Below are 10,702 nucleotides of genomic sequence, written 5' to 3' on the forward strand. Positions count from 1 at the left end.
TAAGAACCCAAACCTATGTCTATACTGCTTGTGAAGCAATAGGCCCAGTTAAAAGAAATTATATATGTATAATGTTTATTTATTCAATACAATTCAGAGTTTTTAAATTGAGTGAAAATTCTTTAAGAAAATTTTTCCAGAGTCAAATAACCTTTAAAAAAATCTCTATGCTTAGCAGTTTTAAATAGACTTCTTTATGTCAGCACTTATACATGCCTTTAAAATGCTAATATTCATTCTACATGAATCACGCATATTCATAAATCCTTTTACCAATTGTTTTAAATCACAGGGTGCTCTGCCCATGGAATAGCCACGGACACCTGCCAGTGTTCCATAGAAGAACGTTTGGGAAAGGCCGTTTCAACTTATAGCTTAGAAATTAGCACTGAAACTACTCCGTGGCAGCCCGATCACTCAGATCACTACGCTAACCTTTCTGTTTGCAAAACAACTGATATGGAAAGTAAAGATAAACAGTAATCACGACCTCTGTTAGGCTGTCAGGAAGGATCCAGTATTATTTAAATAACAATAACAGCAAACTTTTAAAAAATCTGTAGGTTTCAAGGTAAGGAGGAAGTGAAGAGAGGACAGGAAGCCTGACCACCCCGCTCTGCATGTACAAGCAGGTGGGAGTTAGAAAGAAACAAGTCTCCATTGAGGGTATAGCTCATCTTAAGATAACGAGTGTGTGCTTAGCCATGTCCAACTCTTCCTGACCCTGTGGACTGTAGCCCGCCAGGCTCCTCTATCCATGGAATTTTCCAGGCAAGAATGCTAAAGTAGGTTGCCATTTCCTCCTGCAGGGGATCTTCCTAACCCAGGGATGGAACCCACGTCTCCTGAGTCTCCTTCATTGGCAGGTGGGTTCTTTACCGCTGAACCACCTAGGAAGTCTGATTTACATGTTGGGAGGTGTCTTTCTCACACTTTTTTTCAGCTGAGGTGAAGAGCAAACTTCATGCCCAGTGGCATGGAAAGTGCTTCAAAACCCATCTGTGCCAGTCTTCAGAGCCCACCAGAGTAACTCTTCGTACATTGGGCAACCCCCACCCTGGCACAGGTGGTCAAGCCTGGAGTCACATCATGATGGCAGAAGATCAAAAGGAGGAAGAGATCCTAGCAAAGGTCTTTTTCCTTCCAACTTAGCGTTAACAAAGGGAGAGAGGAACTAAGGTTCAATGCCACTGGACGCCTGGTCTAATTTCCCTGAAGAAAGTTTGCTTGCAGAAGTCTGTTTCACTTCCGGCACGTGGTGTGACTGGCACCACCTTCCTGCTTCTTCCCAGAGGGGCTTGGAAAACATCAAAGGCTGCTGCCTCTGTTGGGGAAAGGATGCTTGGCTGAGCTTTTCTATGGAAAGCTCTAGTCAGGATAGTGCATTGGAGTCACATAAGCATAAAGTGCTAGAGGGAGGAAGACAATAGAGTTTAGAGAAAGTGAAATGCTTGCTGTGTCTTGCAGCAAGTTTAAAGCCCTCTTACTGACATACGTACACTATGGTGGTGCTAGTGGTAAAGAGTCCAGCTGCCAATGCAGGAGATGGGGGTTCAATCCCGGGGACGGGAAATTCCCTGGAGAAGGAAATGGCAACCCACTCCAGTATTCTTGCCTGGGAAGTCCCAGGGACAGAGGAACCTGGTGGGCGACAGTCCATGGGGTGGCAAAGAGTCGGACACGACTGAGCGGCTAAGCGCACACGTACTATTGATACTATGTATAAATGATACGTGGGCATGATAAAGCAGTGACATGGACATGAATCTGAGCAAACTCCAGTAGGAAGTGAAGGACAGAGGAGCCTGGCGTGCTGCAGCTCAGGGGTCACAAAGAGTCAGACACGAGTTAACAACTGAACACGATAAAGTAGATAATAACGAGAACCTGTTGTACAGCACAAATCCAGTGCTCTGCGGCCATCTGAAGGGGAAGGAAATCCAACAAATGAGGCAGTATATGTGCACATATAGTGATTCACTTTGCTGTACAGCAGAAACTAGCACAACACTGTAAAGTAATTGTACAAACTTAAACTATATTTAAACTTAAAAAAAAAAAAATGTTTAAAGCCCTTTGGTGGGGAGGGCTTATCATCAGCAACAGAAACAGAGGTGTGTCTGACACAAAGGGCCGCCCTGGCTGCTTATAGAGGGGGCGAGAGAAAGTGAGAAAGGCAGACAGAAGCCAAATCACTAGATGTGAGCTGTTAGGCTGAGAAGTTTGGTTCTGAAATTTCCCCTTCTCTCCACACTTTGTACATGTCAACGTCCGTAGATTGCTTTTGTATTTAGGGAGAAAAGAAAATCAGTTTTATGAAAAACTGGGAGGCACAGTCATTTCTGCTAGAATAGGATAATATTCTCAAACTAGTTAGAAGTTCAGTTCAATAATTTCTGTTCATCTTGTCTGGCAGCAAGGGCCTCGTTGGACAGAGCTGCCTGCCTGGAGAGGAGGCTCCCACAGAGGTGGCTGTGAGGTATGTGATCAAGGGCAGAATCAAGGCTGCAGGAGGTCAAGCCGGGGGCTGGAGAACTGAGCCGCGGAGAGGCCTGCAGTCAGACAGCCCCCAGCACTCATCTGTGCCCGGGAGAGCCGGCAGGTGGATGCACACAGCAACCTGGGCTGGACCAGGTGAGCAAAGACCCAGGCAGCCTCCCCATCCCTCGTCTCAGCCCCAGACCCTGGGGCATAGGAACGTTCTTCTGGTTCCTGTTCTACTCTCAACATTAGGCTTTTTCTGCCAACATCGAGGTTTTTGTTTGTTTGTGTTTGCACCTAATGGTGAAGTGCTGTATTTTGCATCAGGGTATCTTGAAAATGAAGCTGCATCTGGGACACATTACAGATGAGGAACGGTCCGTCTGTGCTGAGTACAAAACTCAAGTACAGAATCATTTCCTGGTATAACCGGATACTCCATTATCAATGCTTGCCTGTGTGCCTGCTAAGTTGCTTCCGTCACGTTGGACTCTGCGCGACCCCACGGACTGTAGCTCGCCAGGCTCCTCTGTCCAAGGAATTGCACAGGCGAGAATACCGGAGTGTGTTACCATGCCCTCCTCCAGGGGCTTTTCCCAACCCAGGGACCGAACCTGCGTCTCTTGCGTCTCCAGCCTTGGCAGGCGGGTTCTTTACCGCTACTGCGCCTGGGAAGCCCTTACTAATGCTTAACTGAAAGGAAAACATGACTTGCCATGCTAGAAAGTTGACAGAATTTAAACAGGCAGATATAAACGTAGCACTAATCTGTATTTTTATTTAAGTTGGAAAAAATCTCTTCTCCTTCCAGCCCTACCTGTCCCCACCCCTCCCTGACCTCCTCGGAGAGCCTCTCTTTGTTTATCGTGTTTTTGAGCCTGGGAGAGCAAGCACTAACCTCTGGTATCCTGGTTCATCCTCTGTCTCTCGGGCAGGCCTGGCTCCCTGGGTCTGGGTCCTCTGTTCCTCTCTGACTCCCCCTGGAGAAGATTTCTTATGTTCTAGGCCCAGGATGGTTTCTATTCTGTTGCCTTCCTCTGACACAATGGCTGTGGATCTGAGCCCTGGACAGGGGCAACAGGGTTTGCCCACTTGGGCTCCTGCCTCCTGGGTGAGAGGGTCCTGGCCAAGCTGCCCTCACCCAGCCCATACCTGTGGAGGTTTCTCCTCTCTCCCACCCCTCCCATCTTTTCCAGCAGCCTGGTCTGTGGAGAAGAACCACCAACAGGGGGATGGGGAGAGACTCTCCTGGGGTACCCCGCTCCTGGGACTCCACGCTCTCAGAAGGGCCCACGTTGAGCTTGTGACGACGAGGTAACGCTCTGAGCTGAGATCGTCCCACCTGCCGTGTGTCGGCCCATCTTCTCCTGGGTGGGACCAAAGCAGGGGCTCCAGCCCCAGCCCTTCCGGAGTCCGGAGTCGCTCCCTAAACATCGCGCAGGTTTTTGGTCTTTCTTGTTGGGGGAGCACACCTATTCCGACCTTCCTACGTCATAAACAGAGCCTGGGCCTCCCCCACCTTTATGCTTTTTCTGAAAAGAAGAAGAAGTTTTATTGAAGGCTTAAACTGCATACATTTCTGTGGGCTCCCTCTGGGTTAATTTTTGTTTTGTTTCTGGTGACTGTAGCATTTGATGGTTGAATGGTTTCACATGCTACTTTTACATACATCAAACAAAATGTATGAGTCATGTTTTATCATTGACAAAAGCCTCTCCCTTGACACTTTATCTAATCGATGGTCACGGCAACCCGAGGCTCCCATAACCACCACAGGCTGACACCTGCGAGGGGCAGAGAGCTAAGATGCCAACCCGGCTCTCAGGGCCAAATCTCGCAGCGATTTTCTCTGTAACATGCTTATCCTTGTAACAAGCCTGACCTAGACCAGCCAGAAGCTACTTTTCTCATGTTATTTTCATTAAACGGCAGCTTAGGTGCCAAGCGATCAGGGTCCTTGCTCAAAGCACAGCCCTGAGCCCTTCCATTCCAGGCTGGCCCCTGAGTCTCACTCTTCAGTCAACGACGTCCTGCAAGGGTATGAAAAAGTGGCAGTCTCTTGGTGCCATAGGGGAGCGCGACAAGAACCCCTGTCTCGCGCAGATATTGGCAGCACAAACCACAACCACTCTCCTCTGAGACAGGGGTTGAGAGGCTTCCTGCTGGCTTATAAGTGGCTCAAACTCTTCTCTCTAAAGAGGGTTCACAGCCACGACTGTAGCTCTATGAGGACTTGAAAGACATTGGTGGGTGTTGGTGTTAAAAATGCAGTGTTTTCTCTTGCCACAAATAAGTATAATAAGCAAAATTTTAAACATCTCCTAAAAAAAAAAAAATAATAATGACTTCCTGTGTGCCCTGTGCCAGGCATCGGATTAGATTCCGAATTAGTGCTCACGGAGATCAACCTTTAAGTTGACACAGCTAGGCTGTTTCATCATGATCCTATTTTATTCTTAAAACAGCACTACAAGAGGAAGCCCATTATATCCATTGAAACATAGTTTTGTTGCTTTTTTAATTTCTAAACTAATGCACACTCATTTTTTTAAAAATCAAACTATTGAAACATATAAAATGATCTCATCCTCCCCACCCCCAACACTTAAATGCTCCGTAAATATTGAGTTGGCCAAAAGGTTTGTTCAGATTTTTCGCATAATGTTATGGCCCAGTGAACTTCGTGGCCAACCCACTAATAACAACTAGGTTAGCTATCTTGTATAGGTCTCTAATATAACTTCCAGATGATGTCTATACCAACAGAAGCAGACCCATACACTAATGCATTTGTAATACATAGCTTTTTCCATCTAAATGGGCTACTACTATTTTGTCACTTGACTTTTTACTATAGATAGATGATAGAGATAGATAGATAGATAGCTAATAGGTAGATACAGATTTAGATCTGAGACGTCTCTCCCTCTCAGTAAATAAGTAAGCGTCTAGGATACTCTTCCAACCAGCTGTTCAGTATTCCGTTAAATGACTGTTCTAAAATTTGTTTAGCCAGTTCCCTAATTGATATCAATGTGAATTATCTCTAGATGCTATGATTACATACAGATCTAAGATAAACTAGCTTTGTGTCTGCTGGGCAGGATAATTCATGTCTCTATCTCAATATTTTCATTTATATAATGTGAATAAAAATTCTACTTCCCAAAAGGTTATTGTAAAGATGAAAAGAGATAATAATGGAAAACATTTAGAACAGTGCCTGGCATATTATGAAGACTCAGTGACTATTGAATATCATTGTTATGAGCCTTTGCAAGAATAAAAAGTACATTTCTGCAAGTAAAATTAATGTGTAAAAGAGTACAGACATTTAGAGTTTTGATAAACAAATTGCCCTGCTAAACAATACTCTAAAAGTGTTCAATCTCACCCACAAACAAATGAGTCAAAACAGCAATGCAGTGGGGAAAAGCCAACACTGCGGCTCCGTCTCCCACCCGCCTTCCTGGCACAGCTTGAACAGCTGCAAGACCAACAGTACTGATGAGACTCTGGGGAAGACATTCTCATACTAAGTGGCAGCATGTGTGAGAGTGTCCTTTGCTGATTTTGTCAGGCTGTTCTTGGCACATCTACAGTTCGTGATTTTGTCGTTGTTGTTGTTAACAATTTTGCTAAGTCCAGTTTGGGCTTCAGTGACCCAGAGGTTGAGCAGTTGTGGGTCTCATCCCTCTGGTGAGAAAGGCCCTCCCAGGAGCTGCGAACTGGCTCCTGGACACATGTGGTTCCCAGTGGGAGGCTCTCACCATCTCTCAGCTCCTTTAAGGTGTGGACTGAGCATTCCAGCTGCACTTAGGTCCATGAACAGCACCAAAAGGGTGCTTCCCAGGTGGCATTAGTGGTAAAGAGCCCACCTGCCAATGCAGGAGACATAAGAGACATGGGTTCGATTCCTGGGTCAGGAGGATCTCCTGGAGAAGGGGAGGGCAACCCACTCCAGGATTCTTGCCTGGGGAATCCCATGGACAGAGGAGCCTGGAGGGCTACAGTCCTTAGGGTCGCAAAGGGTCGGGCATGACTGAAGCAACTTCACACATCACACAGCACCAACAACAGACAGAATGAACAACAATGGCCAGAGGCTAGAGACTCTTCAATTTAGAGGCTCTGAGGCCAGTGATTGAGACCAGGTATGGACTCCTGCCTTCACGAGCTACCACTGTGTGAGCCTGGGCAAGTTACTTAACATTTCTCAACCTCTTTCTCACCTCAGCCAAATAAAGACATCATTTCCTATCTCCATGGTTGGTGTTCAGCTGTTAGCACCAGAAGGCCATAAAATGCTGAAACAGCCCTGTTTCAGCTGGTGTATAGCCACTGTCCTCAGCTCTTGCCTGAACCACTCCAAGTCAACTCTTCCCACCCTTTGTCCAGGATCCTCCCCCAATTCTCCCTTAATTAAAGGCTTTACACCTCTGAGACCACTTTATTACAGTGGCCAAATCTGCTTTTGATCATCATTGTTCAAGCCCTACTACGGTTGAGTAACTGAGAGTACCACTCTCTCCCATCTCAAGGAGTCATGGAGTCTCATGGGGATAAAGCACAGGCATCACCCAGCACTGCGTACAATCTAGCCGCCATTAACAGATGATGGTTATGGTAGAAGGGCTTCCTTGGTGGCTCAGCTGGTAAAGAATCCACCTGCAATGCACGAGACCTGGGTTCGATCCCTCGGCTGGGAAGATCCCCTGGAGAAGGGATTCAGTATTCTGGCCTGGAGAATTCCATGGACTATACAGTCCATGGGGTCACAAGAGTCAGACACGACTGAGCGACTTTCACTTTCACGTGGTAAAAACCCAACTATCAGCATGAAACAGAGACAAGAAATCATAGCACAGGATCATGCTCATCTTCCCCATGTCTCCAGGTTCCTCCGGGAAAGGATTCGTGTTCATGGCACTTTTTTTTGTTTGTTTTTTGTTTTGTTTTGTTTTGGCTGCACCACGTGGCACGTGGGATTTTAGTTCTCCAACGAGGGATCAAACCCACAGCCCCTGCATTGGAAGTGCAGGGTCTTGACCCCTGGACTGCCAGGGAAGTCCTTGTGGCATCTTAAAGAGAACAGAGGAAGCCAAAGAGACAAAGGCAGCCCCATCATGTGGGACTAGGAAAGGGGGACATGGGAAACAGAGACAGGACAGGCTTGTTGGCCAAACGTCTGCAAGGTGCTGGTTTGCAAACCAGGGACAGAAAGTGGGAGGAAGGTAAGCTTCAGGAAACGTCAGTTTTCCCCTGAGGCGGATAACCGAGGCTGACTCAGGGTGAAGCTGGCGAGCTGCAAGCTTTGGGGCCATTGGCTTACAAGGGCCCTTCCAAGATTCTAGGAAGGGCTGAGTAATGCATGGACACAGTCATACATGTTTTTGAAAGCTGCAAAAATAAGATGCTTTGATGGCAGTTGGTTACCATCTCTGTTTCTCCACTCTTATTCCCCTGTCAGCTTCTCACATCCACAGCACTGGAATTCACTGGGGGCTTACCGGATATATTTTTCTAGTTTACAGCATTTCTAGCCATCTCAGCAGAGGGATGGCTGCCAGGAATAACCGAATCACCTGTTCCAGGACTCTATGATGTGCTGATGGCTACTCTGGTTTTTGTGTGTTTGTTTGTTACTTTTTATTTTATGTAAGAGTACAGCCGATTAACAATGTTGTGATCATTTCAGGTGCTCAGCAAAGTGACTCAGCCATATAGATACATGTATCTATTCTCCTGCAACGTTGGCCACTTGGTAGCATGAAGGTATCTTTAGGTGCCCAGATCACAGATATATGAGTAGAGGAGTGAAAGTAAGTTTAAAGTAAGAAGCCAATAGCTGGCCTATGAAAACCTTCCAATCATTACACATTAATATTATAAGCTGAGGATTTAGTTCTCGTGGACGTCCAGCTAAAGTAGAAATTCTTTCCCATCAGGAGTATTCCTACAATGCCACATATACAGTTACAGACGGACCATATGGTTCTCTTTATCCAAGAGAGCTGTGTCAATAGAATTTCTATGAAAGTTGTACAGACCTGCGGCACTAATGCAAACAGTAGGCACATCTGTGTATAAAGATGTGTATTTTACCCACCCCAACTTTTAGTCCGTCCTAAAGGAAATCAGTCCTGAATATTCATTGGAAGGACTGATGCTGAAGCTGAAACTCCAATACTTTGGCCACCTGATGTGAAGAACTGACTCATCAGAAAAGACCTTGATGCTGGGAAAGATGGAGGGCAGGAGGAGAAGGGGACAACAGAGGATGATATGATTGGATGGCATCACTGACTGGATGGACATGAGTTTGAGTAAACTCCAGGAGTTGGTGATGGACAGGGAGGCCTGGAGTGCTGCAGTCCATGGGTCGCAGAGTCAGACACGACTGAGCGACTGAACTGAACTGAACTTTTTGACCATGTGTCCCCATAGCTCACATCTCTTGTCCTTACAAAGTCTGATTGGTTCTAGATGAAACAGCATGCCAAGTTGCCACCTAGCAGCAACATGGCAAAGCAAACAAGGTTCTTATCAAAAACAATATTTTTCTATACATCAGTTTTTGTAGTGTGAGAGCAACTCAATTACCAAATTACATGTGTCACAAAACCTACTGCACTTTCCTTACTCTTTATAAATACTCATTTTGTGCCTTATTTTATATTTATCATTTTGCATTCTTAATTAGGCCCTCCAAAATTGTACAAGTTTCAAGCCCCACAAAATCTGGATCTGCCCCTCTCTTTAAACTCCATATTTCGAATTAATTTTAGACAAAAATACAGTTGTTGTCGTTGTTGCTGTTGTTCAGTCACCAAATCGTGTCTAACTGTTTGCTACCCCATGGACTGCAGCACGCCAGGCTTCCCTGTCCTTCACTACGTCCCGAGGTTAGGTCAAACTCAAGTACCCTGAGTCGGTGATGCCATCCAACCATCTCATCCTCTGTCATCTGCTTCTCCTCCTGCCCTCAATCTTTCCCAGCATCAGGGTCTTTTCTGATGAGTCAATCCTTCGCATCAGGTGGCCAAAGTATTGGAGCTTCAGCTTCAGCATCAGTCCTTCCAATGAATATTCAGGGTTGATTTCCTTTAGGATTAACTGGTTTGATATCCTTGCTGTCCAAGGGACTCTCAAGAGTCTTCTTCAGCACCACAACTAAATTTAGACACAAAAACAGCTGTAGAAGTCACATACCCTGCTTCCAGCTCCTGTTAACACACCCACAGTTTAATCAAGAACTGGAAATTAACACTGCTGTGAAATTATTAACTAAACTGTGACCTTGTTAGAGTCTGAGATTTTTCCTATCATGTCCTTTCTCTGTTCCCAGGTCCCGTCCAGGATCCCATATTGCATTTCATTGTCGGGTCACACCGGTCTCCTCCAGTCTATGATGGATCCTAGTCTTTTCCTGTCTTTCATGACCTTGATACTTTGGGAGAATATTGATTGGTTATTTTGTAAGATGTTCCTCAGTAAAGGCTTGGCCAACATTTATTCATGACTAGAGAAAAAAGAGGCTAAATGACATCATATCCTTTCAGTGCATCTTATCAAGGGGTTCACGATGCCAAGATGTATTGTTAGCTGTGACATTTACCTGGATCATTTGGTTAAGTTACTGTTGGCTGGGTTTCTCCATTGTGAAGTCACTCTTTCTCTTTTCTGTAGTGGATAAGAATGCTGAGGGAGATACTTGGAGAACCCTACTTCTTCTCAAACTTTCTCACATTAATTTTAGCATTGAAGGATCTTGACTGCAACAGTTAACACTGAGATGCTTGCTTACTGATTATTCTCTATTTCCCTCTTTTTGTCTCTACTTAGCAACTGATATTCTGTTCTAAGGAACCGCTCTCTCTTCTCTTCTATTTATTTACTTCACTATTCAATTATTTATACCAATACGAACTCATGATGGCTTTTAACTTTGTGCTATATGTTAAAATCCAACAGCATCATCACCTGCTCTGTTGACCAAATGTTTGCATTCTGGCCATGAGGGCTTCCTTCACGTTGACTCTTGTATTGCTTTGATAAGCTGCCTGCTTTTCTTGGGCATTTTCTTATTTTGGCACCACAAGCTTCATCTTGCATTTTGCTTGCCCCAGCACTGGGATGAACCACTTTCTCCTGATTCTATTTTTTGGACAATGGTGTTTAGAGACCGGGATCTGGGAAGCAGTCATGCTTATTGTTACTG

Source organism: Bos taurus, chromosome 3 (genome assembly GCF_002263795.3).
Source record: "Bos taurus isolate L1 Dominette 01449 registration number 42190680 breed Hereford chromosome 3, ARS-UCD2.0, whole genome shotgun sequence".
In the NCBI taxonomy this organism is placed as follows: Eukaryota; Metazoa; Chordata; class Mammalia; order Artiodactyla; family Bovidae; genus Bos; species Bos taurus.